General features: G+C 39.7%; 2 pseudogenes across 1 annotated transcript; one reads left to right on the forward strand and one right to left on the reverse strand.

Annotated features, from left to right (window-relative positions):
• Window positions 1–1,167: 1,167 nt before the first annotated feature.
• On the reverse strand, window positions 1,168–3,654 carry LOC143537819 (DNA-directed RNA polymerase II subunit RPB2 pseudogene; annotated as a pseudogene).
• Window positions 3,655–6,014: 2,360 nt separating this feature from the next.
• Window positions 6,015–9,973, forward strand: LOC143537820 (general transcription and DNA repair factor IIH subunit TFB2-like; annotated as a pseudogene). The gene is made up of 7 exons (XR_013136145.1): window positions 6,015–6,176; window positions 6,243–6,326; window positions 6,401–6,570; window positions 6,660–6,750; window positions 6,850–6,930; window positions 9,458–9,532; window positions 9,821–9,973. The product of XR_013136145.1 is annotated as a general transcription and DNA repair factor IIH subunit TFB2-like (transcript).
• The last annotated feature ends 7,149 nt before the right edge of the window (window positions 9,974–17,122 follow it).

Here is a 17,122-nt window from a genome sequence, read left to right on the forward strand (position 1 = left end):
GGTTGAACATACTTTTGCATCATCTCCGTGAATTGAGGGTTGTCGAAGTGGTTGAAAGGAAGTGTTTGTTGAATCACAAAGTTTGAAAACTGTTGACGTACCGCTTCAAGGTCGTACGTAAACACCGTTCCTTGATTCGTCATCTCCGGCTGCGAACTACTTCCCGATTCGTCCTTCAAGGCCTTGCAAAAGGGCCTTTGTACATGCGCTTTTAAAGTGGAGTTTGCATCTTTGCCATAAAACTTCAAACAATGTTTGCATCGAGCTTTTTGGCTACCGTTAGACATTTCGCATAGGTCGAAATGTTGCCAAACATCTTGGTTTCGTTTCGTGGGGATGACCCGAACGACCGTTTCTCCCGTGTTCGAGGCACCCATGTTGACGGATGAAGCAGCACTTTGGGAGGCCATGATAATCGACTACGAAATAAGAGCGTATGGAGTGGTAATGTGGTATAATTGAGCGTGAGATAACAAAATAATCGCGTATGAAATAAACGTTTAGAGCGTTTGGAGCGTTTGGAGTTGTATAATCGAGTGTGTTCTAACGAATACCCAACCTAAACTATATATAGATGTTTGTGGGGTAGAATGGTAAAAAAAAAAAAACGGTCAAAATTGAAAAAAAACGGCTATATAGCCGTTTCACAACGGAAATAAACCGGTTTTTAACCGGTTAACCGGTTACTAAAAAACCGGTTAACCGGTTTTTCTATAACGGTCATAAACCGGTTACTAAAAAACCGGTTAACCGGTTTTTTAGTAACCGGTTATTTAAAAAAACCGGTTTTTTTATAACCGGTTTGAAAACCGGTTTGGGCTCTAAAAAGTATAACCGATATACAAACCGGCGGTTTGTAAACCGGTCAAACCGGTTTTTCGGTTTTAAAAAAACCGGTTTTTTGAAAAACCGGTTTCCGGTTTCCGGTTTAAACCGGCAAACCGGTTCGAGGACCGGTTTTTTTGACCACCTCTAGTTGGAGTGCAGTTGAATGGTCTTTGGGTTATTAATTATTTAATTTAAGTTACATTTTTCACCTTTTAAAGTCATAGTTTTATAAAGTTAACCCTAATCTTGTTCTAATAATATGGGTAATTGTTTTATTTTATTGTTTTAAGTTATATATATATATATATATATATATATATATATATATTATTTATTACGTCAGCCGGAACAATGACCGGTTCGACCTCCCGGGTCAGTCCGACCTGTGACCCAGTAAGATGTCCGGTCCGGGTCTGAAAACATTGTCACCGCGATCAACCCACACCGTTCACACACATGAACCCGAGACGCATCACTCAGGTCAAACAACCGTTCCTTAAGAAATTTGGTACCCACACTTGTGTAACGCCTTACTGATATTATCCACTGCAGCATCGTCAACGCCATGTCATTAATTTATTTATAATCAAATTAAAAGTAATAAGGTGACTTACAGTAACGTCTGTGAAGGGTGTGGCGTCTCCTTCTTTGCCCATATGTGCAGCAACTTTCCCCATGATACACTCGATAAGTTGACCGATGGTCATACGAGACGGTATAGCGTGTGGGTTGACTATGATATCGGGAGTGATGCCTTCAACGGTCCATGGCATGTCTTCTTGTGTGTAAGTCATACCCACGGTTCCCTTTTGACCGTGTCTACTACTAAACTTATCTCCAATTTGGGGTATTCTTGTGGATCTCACCCGTACTTTCACAAACCGTAACCTGTAAGTGATAAAATGGGCAAGTTAGGTCAAGACTGTAATTTATCATACAAACCGCACCCCATACCCTTTAAAAATTAATTATAAAAAATTAAACAGCCTTCATATATCTAGGGTCGTCCATACCGCTTGTCGCTCGCTCGGAAATTGCTTGAAAAATGCTCGCTCGTTTTTTCGCTCGATTGTAAACGAGCCGCTCTGCTCGTTTCAGTTTGCAAACGAGCCAAGCAACGAGCAAAGGTCTGCTCGATTCGGCATGAATATTTTAAATTTATTTTATATATAATTATATATGAACAAATATATAAAATATAGAAAAAAACACATAAATATAAGCTTAGAATTTTTTTAACCCCTTTAAAATTTTCCTATTTCGTCAATTTTATAGTTTTATTTGTTCTCTTCAAGTTTTTAAAATACTAGAAGTTTGTTTACATCATCATTTTATCTCACTTTAAACTTATGTTTAATAAAAATTTATAATCTATTACACGTTTGTCTAAAAACTACTAATATATTTATTAAATATAATTTAAAACCAGTGGCGGATGTAGAGTGTTAGGAGGGTAGTGGAGGCTACCCCTCAACTTCTCGTCGTTAATGTAAAAAATATAAAATTTATGTCGGTTTTTGTGCTTCGTTACCCCTGAAAAATAAATAACGTTACTCGTATGCGTTTTAAGCCCAACCAATTTAAAAATTCAACCCAACTAAAGCCTAAACAAAGGTGTAAAGCCCAAACCAATAACACTCATTAACCCTAACCCTTAAAATAATATATGTTACATTTAAAATAATATATATACACTTGTTGAACGACATTTTAGGCCTCACAAATGCTCTATCAAAACATTTCAATATAATAATAATAATAATAATAATAATAATACTTGTAGAAGCGTCTAAGCTGACAAGCAGGACAAACCGAGCATTGAATAATCTAAGACAAAACAAGTTTGACAAGATGTTGGCTAGAGTGACATCTTTTTGTGAAAAAAATAAGATTAAGATGTTAGATATGACGGAAAGTTATGGTAATCAACGAATCCGAAAGAATATCATTACTAATCGACATCATTTTGAGATTGAAGTTTTTTATACCGTTTTGGATATGCAAATTCAAGAACTTGAAAATAGATTTAGTGAGGTCTCAACTAGTGATAGAAAATATGTCTGTTTTTATTTTATGACATATCGAAGATAGTGACATTTTCTAATATGTATCCGAATGACTTTAGTAATGAAGAAAGAGAGTGAATTTCGGGTAATCTTACGACCTTTTATCACACTTTAAATGAAGATGATAAATTTGCAAAATTGGGTGGAATATGTGACTTTGCTCGTGTAATGGTGGAAACAGAAAAACACGCCATTTTTCCTTTGGTTTTTCGTATATTGAAGTTAGCATTGGTTTTACCGGCTGCAACCAGGACTGTTGAAAGATGTTTTTCTAAAATGAAGCTTATGAAGACGGATTTGCGCAATTAAATGGTTGATGGGTATTTGAACAATGCTTTAATTTGTGCGGTCAAAAGAGAAACTCTTGATAAAGTAAACGACGATGATTTAATGGCTCGATTTCAGGCTTTCAAAAACCGAATGGAGAAATATATAGCCCATGTGTTTAAATTTATTTACATCGTTTTTCTATATTTGTTTAGTTTACATTGTATGAAACATGGTTAAAAAAAATTAAACGTTACCCCTAACATTTGTATCTAGATCCACCACTGTTTAAAACCTTATAAACTTGTTATTTATTGAAAATTTAAAGTGAAAAAAGAAATAAATAATGCTTGAAATCGCTCGATATTCTATCGAAAATGCTCGATTTGATTTTCACTCGTTTATGACGAACGAGTCCTTTTTCTTCGAAGTAAGCATCGATAACTGCCCACGCATCCTCTTGTGTTCTCTCTTCTTCTTCGTTCATGTCCATTATTATTATTATTATTATTATTATTATTATTATTATATAATCGCTGTCAGGGCCGGCTCCAAAAAGACGAAAAACTTTTTGGCAAAGGCGAACTTTTTTTTGGGCCTCAAGTAAAAAAAACATTTTGTTGGGTTTAAACAATTTAATTATAAATGAGCTTATTTGATTATGATTTAAGTTGTGTAAAAAACTTTTATATAAAAATAAGCTTAAAACTGTTTCAAATAAGACTAGAACCCACAATCTTTTGGTTAGATGTCATACCCATTTACCATTAAACCAAGTTAGTGGTTATGTAATTGTGTTGAAACATTGATTATACACATGTTTTTGATAAAAATACATATAATTTTTTTTTTTAAAAAATATTTCGGGCCTAACGGGGTGTCGGGCCTGTGGCAGCCATGGCTCAAAGAAGGCCACTATATTCGTGGTAGAAATACATTCGGCAGATTAGGGTTAGAATTGCTAGGGTTCACTTTAATCCAATCAAGATGCCGCAAGTGAGGATTATAGCGAAGAATTTCATGGACATGGTCGCCTCATTACCCGCCATGAAGCTCGACAGGCTTTACGACAATCCCTTCATCTGCGAAGCCATGTTAAGATCTCTGCCACCATTGGCAAAGAAATACGTTCTATATAGACGCTCCTGTTACAGCCGCTTCCTTACAAGAATGGCTTCTTCTTCTTCTTCCTGCTGATCATGCCCCGTCTTCGAAGCATCGTCGATAGACTCATTCAGTTGAGACTCTTTACTGAAGTCATAGATAATAGGTATTATTATTATTATTATTATTATTATTTTCACATTTCAACTCGGAAAAATATCAAGGACCAATATCTGAGATATCGTATCGCAGTGAGATATTGGTAATTTTAATCAGTGGCGAAGCTTGGACATATACGTTGAGGCGGCCGGCCTCAGTATGTATTAAAATAATTCATAAACTAGAGGGGGGCGGGCTAAAACTTCGGTCGAAAACGGGTAAATTTACAATATGTATAAAAATTTTCAGCCGAAAAAGGATAATTTACACTACCGAGCAAAAAAAGCGGAGGGGCCGGGCTCAAAATTTTGGTCGGACACGATTAAATTTACACTATGTATAAATTTTTTTTTCCGAAAAGGATAAATTTACACTACCTAGAAAAAAACTGAGGGGTCCGGGCTCAAAATTTCGATAAGAAACGGGTAAATTTACACTATGTATAAAAATTTTCGGCCGAAAAAGGATTAATTTACACCACCGAACGAAAAAACGGAGGGGGCCGGGGCCGGGGCCACCCCTAGCCCCAATTAAGCTACGCCTCTGATTTTAATATCATGTAAAATTCATATATATATAGCAACTTAACACTAATAATTCCGTATGTCTCCTACCATTAACAAATTAACCTTTTGAAAATTGCAAAACACTAACAATCGTAACAAGTAAGAATTGATTAAGACTTAAAACACCAATATTGAACATTAAAAGTTGATAGTTAAGACTTGAAACACTGATAGCGGGAATATCGATGATATCGGTCAAATATTAGTCCAATATCGATGATATTATCGGTACTGATATTCTGACTTATATGTCGGCGATATCGACTGCATAGTTCATTGATTATTATTTAGATGATTCTGCAGGATAAAGGAGAGTACTTACTTGTTAAACCGGATGTTTCAAATGAACCTACGGGACCATATTATTCATGGTGGTGTCTTGCCAAGAGAACCTATGGCTTCAAATATAACAGTAAGACTCCCGAGTTTGGAGGACCTAGACTTGTATGCAGCTCAACAATGGGAGGTATAAAACATTATTATTAATTAATTTTGAGTTAAGTAGCTAACTAATTATTAATATTATATTTAGTGTTTCTTGCTGCATCTCATAAACTCTGCGGAAGCTGATGTTACAACAAAAAGCATCAGCCCTTCTATGATGAAAGTCTTCCAACGAGGCCTTTTAAGTCAAAGTTAAAATAAGCTTATCAAATCATAAAAAATAAGCTATAAGCTAGTTTAAAATATAAGCATAAGCCAAAATAAAAAAGCTAGGCCAAACACCCCCTAAGTTAGGTGTTTTCAATGATTTTGTCATATAATCTCGTGTTGATCACGTTGGGTTTGTGGAGGCTTGGGCCTCAATTTGGGCTTGGTAGTTGAAGACTTGTTATTAGGTTAATAAAGAATTAAGGCATGGGAGGTTTTCGACAACCCTATACCTCTCCTTGAAGTTTTGTAACCTTAGTTAGTCTCTGTATATGCACATCTTGTACTTGAATCATGAGAGTAGAGCATAAAGCAATAATAAATCCCTGGTTGTAGCTCATGGACATAGGTCAACTTAGACCGAACCATGTAAATGTTCCGTGTTCGTTATTTTCTGCAATTTGATTTTGTGTGTGTGTGTGCTTTGCTATAACTGAGATCCTAACAGATCACTTGTATAAAACAGGATAGAGGTGTGGATTCAGCAGATCTTATATCATTTCTGCTGGAACTTAGCTTTCATGTTACTGGCGAGGTATCATATGTAAAACATGACTTCTATGTGATGATCGTCCCATATTTACTTAAAATTTGTGCATAGGCGTATAATGTAAACACTTTGGATGATATACAAAGGACAACAGTTAAAGATCTTGCAGATTTGGGCCTCATCAAACTCCAGCAGGTAGGTGAATAATGCTATAATTGGAAGAAGAAATAGTATAATTAGTTCTCATTATTGTATGTTTCTGTTGGTAGGGGAGGAAAGACAGTTGGTTTATTCGTACTAAACTGGCTACCAATCTTTCTATTAGCCTGTCGGATGCATCATCAAGGAAGCAGGGATATGTTGTTGTGGAAACCAACTTCCAGTTATATGCATACTCTACCTCTAAGTTGCATTGTGAAATCGTAAGACTCTTTGCAAGGTAGGTACCAGACATATTTCTGTATGCATGTTTTGTTTGATTGGTTCTCAAGCTACCATTGAGCATTTGTTTGTTTGCTTGTTTTGCAGGGTAGAATATCAACTTCCTAACCTTATTGTTGGATCCATTACAAAAGAGAACCTCTACAAAGCCTTCCAAAATGGTATTACAGCAGATCAGGTAACCCTTCCTTTCCAAATACATATACAAAATACATATACATGTTTCGTGGTTAGGAGTGAGTAAACTTTCTTTGTTGTTTGTGGAAATGCATTGCAGATTGTTTCATTTCTTCAGCAGAATGCCCATCCTCGTGTTGCAGAAAAAGTGTCATCTGTACTAGAAAATGTCACCGACCAGGTTTCCTTTTCTAATCTATTTTGAAAGTTACTATAATATATGCACTATTAGGGATGAGCACGGTACCGTACCGGTACCGAAGATACCGATCCCGAAAATCACAAATTCTCGGTACCGGCATTGAAGGTAAAATTTCGGGAAATACCGGTACCGTACGGATCCCGATACTCAAAACTTTGGTACCGATTCGGTATCGGCGGTAGATTGGTACCGGTACCTAATTTGCTCATCCCTAATAAGATGTTCTCTAATGGAAACTGTTACGTTTCCTTTTCTAGTTTGGAAAAACTCGCTTTTACAGTGTGTTACTCATTAGTCATCGCTCGTGACATTAATTTTGGCATACAAGAGTTTTTTGTCGGTTCTAGTACTATAATGCCTAACCAGTCACCATTGTCTAAAGGTCTAAAAATACCATTGGTCAGTAAAAAAAACGCAAAAGTCTGATGAACCGAAACCATGTCATCTCTAATCTATAATGTTGACCGTTGGTTGGTTCTAGTAGGAAATCTTGAAACATAAACAATACAACGATATGAAAAAGTCCCCTGGTACAAAAGGAATATGATAGGGTTTTAGTATGTTTATAACAACGATGATGAAAATCAAAAGATAATAATTGTATTTAATTGAAAGATTTGATCACAAGGATCTACAAGGATAATAACCACAAGTGGTCCCGGGCTATGCCCTTCTCATGCACATGGAAATGAGCCTAACAACTAACCAATTCTATTCCCCCTCTCCCAAGCCACTATTCCTCTTTATTTATAAAGGTAAAAGTTACATATACCCCCCCCCACAATTGCAAAATACTATTAGAGTCAAAACCTAACGTACGATTCCTATCAATACTCCCCCCATAACACAAGCCTTGTCCTCAAGGCTTGGTAGAAGACCCCGACACGGAGCAAAAACCCCCCATTCGGTTGGAAATCATCCATATGTTCCAACTGAAAATGCAGCCCCTCGAATCCATCCGGTTCATCATCGCCGAGCAACATCACACGAAGTCTACCATCAGGACATTTATGAGTTGGACTATAGAGTTGTCCACACTTGTAGCATTGACCCTTTTTTCGACGTTCCTCCCACTCGGTGCGAGATAAGGAACGCACACCACGATCACTTTGACCCGCTTGGCCACTTGCAAAATACAAAGGGGAGTTTCCAGCAGGTTTAGACTTCGACGTACCCTCAAGACGGTGCCCGAACCCGTAGCCCAATAATCCCGGCTGTTGAAAATAGCGAAAACGAGACGACAACATAGGAGAATCTAATGGTCGAAGCATCAACTCAACATCCTTAGCCAATGACATCACATCAATACATGAGGTTGGGCGATGTAAACGAACCCTCTGTTTGACATCATCTTTCAATCCCGCAAGAAAATAACCAATAACTTGAGGCTCAGGTAAACGAGGAACCAAAGACAACAAATACTCGAAATCATCAATAAAGTCAAAAATGGAATCAAATTGTTTAATAGTTGCCAATTGTTCGTACGGATTCTGAATCGTGAGACCACTAAATCGTTGCAACAGTTCTGATTGAAAATCAATCCACGAAAGAGATGGTCGAACCTGAGTGAGGACCGTAAACCAGTGATGAGCAACACCAATCATACTCACTCGAGCAAGCTGGAGGCGAGAAGCATCCGGAGTCTGATTGAGATCGAAGAACAGAGTAGCCTTTTGGATCCAGCCTTGAGAATCGAAACCAGAAAACTCGGGTAATTTGACTTTCTTCACAGCCCAGGGTAAACCAGATGAAGGATCAGAAGGGTCCGATTTGGGCCCGAACGGTGAGAATACCATACCTGAGGATCCGGATCCAGAAGAATCGTCAAGAGGTTGCTTCTCCTGTGATTACATCCATGCTAAAACAACTTTGCGGAATTCAGCGGATTCCGCTCGATCGGCTTTCAATACCGAGAGAGATGCCTTGATCTCGGTAACATCAGATTGGAGTTGAAGAATTTGTTGTTCATGAGCATCTAATCGAGAGGATTGACCCACCATGATGAAATCAGAAATTGAAGAAATAGGTGGAGGAATATGGAGATTGAACAGGTAATTAGTAATCAGATCTAGATCTGAAAGGAAAACGGAAATTGAAATCTGAGCAGAGGTGGTGAGGCAGGTCGGACCAATGATAGGGTTTTAGTATGTTTATAACAACGATGATGAAAATCAAAAGATAATAATTGTATTTAATTGAAAGATTTGATCACAAGGATCTACAAGGATAATAACCACAAGTGGTCCCGGGCTATGCCCTTCTCATGCACATGGCAATGAGCCTAACAACTAACCAATTCTATTCCCCCTTTCCCAAGCCACTATTCCTCTTTATTTATAAAGGTAAAAGTTACATATACCCCCTCCCACAATTGCAAAATACTATTAGAGTCAAAACCTAACGTACGATTCCTATCAGAATATCATCAAAGTGCCCTTAATCCAATTTCTTAAAATGCTATTGATTGACGTTTACTAATTATTGGTTATTTATTTTTTTATTACAGATTAGGCTGTGGGAATCGGATCTAAACAGGGTCGAGATGACACCTGCTCACTTCTTTGATGATTTCCCATCAAGGGTAAGAAACCACTCGTATAATATCATATTTATTTAACCAAAAAAAGAGTAAATGTACTCATTTCAAAGCTTAAAGAAATCTCGGTTTCATTAAATACAATTTTTATTATAACCGTAACACCCTTATCTTTCTTTGTACACTTCAAACTCTGATCCTAATGCTAGTTTTAACAGGAGGGTATAAATGTTATAAATTTGAAAATGAATGTATTTGATATTATAATTCTTTGGTTTTAAGGGGTATATCACAAACCGCTAAATGTTTGATTTTTATAATTCCCAATGGTAGGATGTGTTTGAAGCAGCGTGCGATTTTGCAAGAGAATTCAGCAGTTTGCTTTGGGAAGACTCAAAAAAGATGCGACTTGTAGTGAAAACCGAGATCTATGGACACATGAAGGATTTCCTCAGCCATCAAAAATAATTGTCAACTCTTGGTTTTTTTTTTTAATTCACTGTTATATACTGTTCTATTTTTTTTAAATGTGTTTTCTATTTTAATCATAAGGATTAAAACACAGACCTATACAAAAGAATTGAGATTACAGTTCAGTTTTGACCATGAAGTTGATGATTTGAACTTGGAAACACCAGTTATCCTTCATTATTTATTTCAACTTGTATACAAAATAATAAATCATCTTTACTCAAGAGATAGACATTTAATATTCACTTAGACTCAACTTAATTTGTCGTTTCGAGCAAGGATTCGATTTAAATAAACTGATAATTGAATTCGAATCAGTATTTTCTAATTGCTACAAACAAAGAATAATTTCTACATATTTTTAAGGTGAAGTTTGGTTGAGAAAAATAGAAATAATGCTCTTCATTGTCAAGTCACACTATTTATTCTTCAGGGTATTTTGGTGGTTATTGCAATTTGCAAAGCAGCAAAATAGAACTAAATGGGTCATTTTTGACTTTCTGTTTTTATTTAACTTTTTGTCAGTCAAAACTTATTTTAATTATTCATGTTGTCTTATATTCAAATGTTGTATTTAAAGAGGATTTAGGGATTTATGAATTGTAAAAATTTTTTGTTGTATCTTTGGGGCATGTCGTCGCGTTCGTCATCCAAAGACCGTAAGACTCTATGGGGCATTTCGTCGCGTTCGTCATCCAAAGACCGCTAGCCTCGATGGACCGGTTGAGGAGGAAGAGCGGTGGGGTTGGGCTGAAAGAGAGATTCGAATAAGATATGATACTTATTGGATGTCGGTTAAAAGTGTAAATGGTAACCCAATTAATCAGTTAATCATATTCCTTTTATATTTAATTCCCTTGGCAATGATTCCTTATAATAGCCGATGTGGGATCAAATGTCAACTTTTTGTTACTTTATATGCTTTTCAAAAGAAATTGTTACATATCTATTCATTTCACGAGCCGAGCCAATTCGAACGAGTATTAGTTCCAAATGAGCTACGGGTTTTTTGAACATCCCCTACATGTGTAGCAGTGGAAAATATAAATAATCAACTAATAGTTGGATTAAGTTAAATTGGACTTCGTTTGATCAATAGTTCCCCGTTTCCCATGTTTTGTGGTTCCCGATGAACCTTCCTACGGGTATATCTTATTCAAGGAAAACCGAGTGGGCCACCCTTGACCCAAGCTCGTCTTGTTCGTAAACCAAGCCAATTCCAATTTGAACAAGCTTTATTCAGACTATTTCCAAGTACACTCCAAACCACGTGATTTTTAAACAGCTTTGCATGTGTAGTAGTATTAAATGTAACTAGCTATCTATGAAAGATAATTAAAAAATTGTCTAGAATTCCATTTGTTTTGCCTCTTTAATATATGAGATGCAACTATGAGGTGTACAATGAGTAGGAACTTAAGCCTGCCGGTTAAGGTGAGGTTAAGCCTGCCAGTTTAACCGATAAATGAGTTGGAAAACGGCTTGATAACTGATTTGGTTATCTTGGTTCAGGTCTTCAGGACTACCTCTGTCTAGTCTCTAGGCTTGTTAAGGAGTCAAATGTGTAGACTAGAAGAAATAAGAAAGAATTGATTTATAAACCTGAAGAAACACTAACCGGACCCCGGGCAGATTACTGGTAACCTGGGGGTTAGATAGATGTTTCCCACGAGGGGTTAGACCCTGAGAAGATGGTTCTTCTGATAACCTGCAAAACAGACACCGTGAGCTTGTCACTGAGAAGGGGGGGGTTCCTCCTTGTGACCACCCTCCGGCGTGAGAATCAGACTAGATTGCTCTTTAAATATAAGTGTATATTAAGAGATTGCTAGAGCAGATATCAGGTATAATATGATGATACAAGATAAGATGTTGAGATCAGATGATCGTACCATTTGTGGTATTTATAGCCGAAGGTAGGTTTCCAAGGAGGTGTGGCCGGCTGCAACAGTGTTCCTGTTCCACCAACAGTGGCCTACGCACGTGCCCTGCTGGTAGTTGGTGGGTAGGCAGCGGCTGATAGTGACCAGGCCTGCTGTGTACTATTCCTTTTCCACCAACTGCCGGCTACGCACGTGGTATGGCAGTAGTTGGTGAGTAGGCAGCGGCTAATAGTGACACAGTACAGGAGCATGCTGCTCGCCATACTGTGTCAATAAGCTGTCGTATCTTTAGTCAGATCTTTTTCCCATACCTCGTCAGGTACAGTACAGAAGATCTTCCTGTATCGTACGGACTGGCTTATTTGGGCGGGAGTATTCCCCCTCCCGCCCTTGTGCGGGATAGTTCCCGGCTTCGCTCATTCCTTCAGGTGACACTGAGTGATTAAGAGCTAAGTGCCTTGTGCGTGTAGCCTTGCTGCGCGGGTGGCCTTCCCTGATGGCTTGTATCCGAGGCTGCGGGGACAGGCGGAGTCCTTCACCATTGGGAGGCATTTCCTGCGGGAACAGCTTGCGTACTGCGCGTAAGGACGTCACGTCTCTGAGCATGGTTGGTCCTGCGGATCCAGTTGGTTTCTGCGCAGACGTTCCTCTTCAAGGTGAGTCTTGCGGGTCCAACTGGGCTCGGCTGGGACCTACCTCTTCAAGTCCCCCCAGTCCAATGTTCTTCTCATGAGTGTTTAATAAAGTGAGGTGAACTTTTGGACTTAAGCAAAGGGTTTTGAAAAGGGTTTTTTTAAGGTTTTCCATGGGGATTCCTCCCGCGGAAGTCTTTGTCACTTGCAGAAATTCCCGAGTTTCCTGCTTGGTCTTTGGGTATGATGCGGGTAGGTCTGTAACTTCCTCGCAAGTCAGGAGCGTTGAGTCCCACTTGTGTGGATTCTCCGTGAGGTTTTGGTAGTTTTGAACATAGTGATCAATTATGTTAAAACCACCAATTCCATCCTGGAGCTTCAAACAACGTAGTTCTCGACGTTCCCGCTATGCGGGGATGTTATTTCCGTTTCCGCAAGCATTGCCCAGAAGATCCTTCTTGGTTTCAATTCCCAGCGGAGCGCTAGGTATGTGAAGGGTTTTGCCTTAACACTGTACCTGCGCTCGTCTTACGGTTACTTTACTTCCAAGGTATTCCTGGCGTCAATTCCCTGCGGGTGCTAGGTATGTGAAGGGTTTTGCCTTTACACTGTACCCGCACCCGGCTTATAGTTACTTGGTTGCCGAGGTACTTGGCTTCAATTCCCTGCGGGTGCTAGGTATGTGAAGGGTTTTGCCTTAACACTGTACCCGCATCCGTCTTACGGTTACTTGTTCGCCAAGGTTTTCTTGGCTTCAATTCCCTGCGGGTGCTAGGTATGTGAAGGGTTTTGCCTTAACACTGTACCCGCATCCGTCTTACGGTTACTTGTTCGCCAAGGTTTTCTTGGCTTCAATTCCCTGCGGGTGCTAGGTATGTGAAGGGTTTTGCCTTAACACTGTACCCGCATCCGTCTTACGGTTGCTTGTTTGCCAAGGTTTACTTGGCTTCAACTCCCTGCGGGTGCTAGGTATGTGAAGGGTTTTGCCTTAACACTGTACCCGCATCCGTCTTACGGTTACTTGTTTGCCAAGGTTTACTTGGCTTCAATTCCCTGCGGGTGCTAGGTATGTGAAGGGTTTTGCCTTTACACTGTACCCGCATCCGTCTTACGGTTACTTGTTCGCCAAGGTTTTCTTGGCTTCAATTCCCTGCGGGTGCTAGGTATGTGAAGGGTTTTGCCTTAACACTGTACCCGCATCCGTCTTACGGTTACTTGTTCGCCAAGGTTTTCTTGGCTTCAATTCCCTGCGGGTGCTAGGTATGTGAAGGGTTTTGCCTTAACACTGTACCCGCATCCGTCTTACGGTTACTTGTTTGCCAAGGTTTACTTGGCTTCAATTCCCTGCGGGTGCTAGGTATGTGAAGGGTTTTGCCTTAACACTGTACCCGCATCCGTCTTACGGTTACTTGTTTGCCAAGGTTTACTTGGCTTCAATTCCCTGCGGGTGCTAGGTATGTGAAGGGTTTTGCCTTTACATTGTACCCGCATCCGTCTTACGGTTACTTGTTCGCCAAGGTAAGGGGTATTTTCCCGCCTACTTTTTGATCTTTTTGAATTTTGAATTTTGAAATTCGAAGAGTTGGTGGAAAGAAGAACAGTCCAAAACTCTGAAACGTCGTGCGACGGTTTCTTCTGACTGTGTCAGATCGTGCAGGAAGTTATGGTGACGTGACAGTACATGGTCATTCCAGACGCTTTTTCAGACGCGTGGGCGCGATTTTTCGGGCGTGTGGCCCCGAAATTAATGGTATGCGTCCTGTCAACAGCTGTTGCCAGCTTGCTTTTTGCCACGTGTCATAGTTTCATTGCACCTTCGTTTTCTCTCTCTTCCGCATTAATTTCATCGCATTAATTGCGATTAGTATATAAAGGGGTAGAGGGCTCTTTGTAATCCACACTTTCACTCTTCTCTTCATCTTCTTTGCGATTTCCGGCGAATACTCACCTTTTCAGGCAAGCATTCTCCCGAAATCGTTTTCTTCTTCTTTTACAAGATGTCTCGTGATCTCGAATCTGCAGTCGATGACAAGAGTAATGCTGGCGAGTGCCAGTGTGCTCTGCCTGGCGATCTGTATCGGTACGTCGTCAGGAAGTTCATGCTCGAGTCTCTGGAGCCTGAGTTTCCTGAACCCCACCAGACGGTGTACGATGCCCCCAGAGGCAAGATCGGGGTATATTGTAACACCCCGACCAAAGGCGGATTATACATCGGGGCGCCACATATTGTTTCATTACTCGTGACACTATTGGGTGTCAATATTTAATAAATACATTCATTCGCGCACGCGCAGGGTAAACACAAGACAACATAAATCATCATAAATCAATATATTATAAATCATAATAATAAAACAGCAATAACTTGTCTTGATACATTTTAATCTAGGTCCAAAATAAAGAAAACTTCCTAGGTGTCCACAAGCTCCAAAACAGCTACTGCAAACCTGAACATGTGTTAAAATAAACGTCAAACACTTGCGTGTTGGTGAGAAATCAAGTTTAATACAATACATAGATAACCATAAATTTGCGCGCAACATGTGTATGTCTGGTTTTCAACAAGGGTGTAATCTGATCGGGACCAACTCTAAGATTCATAAGACTGCCAATGCTCACAATTGAGCTCACAAACAAGACAAACTGTGCATGTGCAAACAAAAGAGAAAATCATAAACGATAGTTCTCCCGTGTTCATCTAATGGTACCATGAGAACTGCGGAATAGACCGACAAGACGGTTAATGATCCACACATACAAATAAACAGCCAAGTCTACGTCCTCAACACATGGGATACTACGCGACTAAAGTTCATAAACAAGTTTAAGACTCTAAGTTTGTATGAACACATGAACATCCCAAAACATTAAAAGCAAAAAGGGATTAGGTACGAGATTACTCACTTGATAAACGATGCGGTGTAAGATAAAGCAAGAACCAACTTTAAACAAGCACAAGTTAACCTATAAATAAGATTATTGTTTTAATGATTTGTTTTAAGTCTTGATTATAAGTTAGCATAATTAATAAGTAAATTATTATATATAATATATATATATTACCGGAAAAGCAGGGCAGAACAGGGAGGAAGACGGAGGCAGAGAGGAAGACGGCAGAGAGAGCAAGGAGCAAGAGAACAGGAGAGATTAAGTGTTTTGTGTGTGTAGTGTTAAAACATTATTATTATTTATAGGAAAACCCTAGGAGACATAATCCCTAGAAAAGGGGAAAAGATCTTTAACAGGATCAAGCAAAAGATATCAAAAAGCATAAGAATCCAAAAGCAAAAGATATGGAAAGATATGGCAGCTGCAGAGGCAAGATAAAGCTGTCAGGGAACAGTAAAAAAAAGCATGGGCGGTTCAGATAAAGGTACAGGTCAAGCATGGAAAAAGCAGATCTCCAAAGATAATGTCAGTCACTTTTTCTGCCAACCAATGGGGTTGGTGCGCATGCTGCGCCAAAAGTGGCTTTTCAGACATAAAGCAGATTAGGTCGACAGCTCAAAAGATAAGACAACACAAAAGCAAACGGCTAGATTAAACAGAAGAAAACTCAAAGGGTTTAGCGCGAGAAGGCTGACACAAAAGGTCAAGAGAGCGCGAGCGCGAAGGCAGACAGAACTAACCTTAACGCGTCGCGGAAAGAACTACATTTCTAAGCGCGCCGCGGGAAGAATCACATTTCTTAGCGCGCCGCGGGAGGAACTAAAATTCCTAGCGCGCCGCGGGAAGAACTATAATTCTTCGCGCGTCGAGGGATGAACTACGATTCTTAGCGCGCTGCGAGAAGAACTACAAATCCTTAGCGCGTCGCGGGAAGAACTACCGTTCTTAGCGCGTTGCGAGAAGAATTACAATTCTTAGCGCGCTGCGAGAAGAGTTCGTCTCGCGTAACGCTGAAACAGGTGGTCTTCACGCAGGATTCCTTGTAAGGGGTCTGGCGCGTGGAGCTGCGCAGACAACCTTAGGCGGGAAGAACCAAAGGACAAGCAAAGAGTTAGAAGAAAAAGAGGGAAACAAGGCGTAAGGGCGGGACGGCGACAAGAGGGAAAAGAAGGCGGAAAGAGAGAAGGAGAGGGACGGGACGGCGGAAGGAAAAAGAGAGAAAGAGGCGGGAAGGAAAATATATATATTATTATTAAAAGTAAAATATAAGTATAAATAAATATTAAATCATAAAAGAAAGAGATCGGGTCAGAGAAACGGGTACCTGGGTCGGGTCGGATCGGGGCAGATGTCACAGTCTCCCCTACTTTAAGAAATTTCGTCCCGAAATTTATCTCGAAGTAGGTTGCGCAGAGAACAGGTGCGGGTACTTGATCTTCATTTGATCTTCCCTTTCCCATGTAAACTCGGCTCCGCGCTTGGACTCCCAGCGAACTTTCACGATAGGGATACGACTGCGCTTGGTTTGCTTTACCTCGCGATCCATAATCTCAACGGGCTTCTCAACGAAATGCATAGTTTCATCAACTTGAACTTCATCAAGTGGAATGTGAAGGTTCTCGTCAGCTAAACACTTCTTGAGATTGGATACATGGAACGTTGGATGCACATTACTGAGCGCGGGCGGCAGGTCAAGTCTGTAGGCAACTTTTCCCACACGCGCGAGAATCTTAAATGGTCCAACATAACGAGGAGCAAGC

Source organism: Bidens hawaiensis, unplaced genomic scaffold (genome assembly GCF_021521415.1).
Source record: "Bidens hawaiensis isolate Kalapana, Puna unplaced genomic scaffold, B.hawaiensis_p1.1 tig00011408_1, whole genome shotgun sequence".
NCBI classification, from domain to species: Eukaryota; Viridiplantae; Streptophyta; class Magnoliopsida; order Asterales; family Asteraceae; genus Bidens; species Bidens hawaiensis.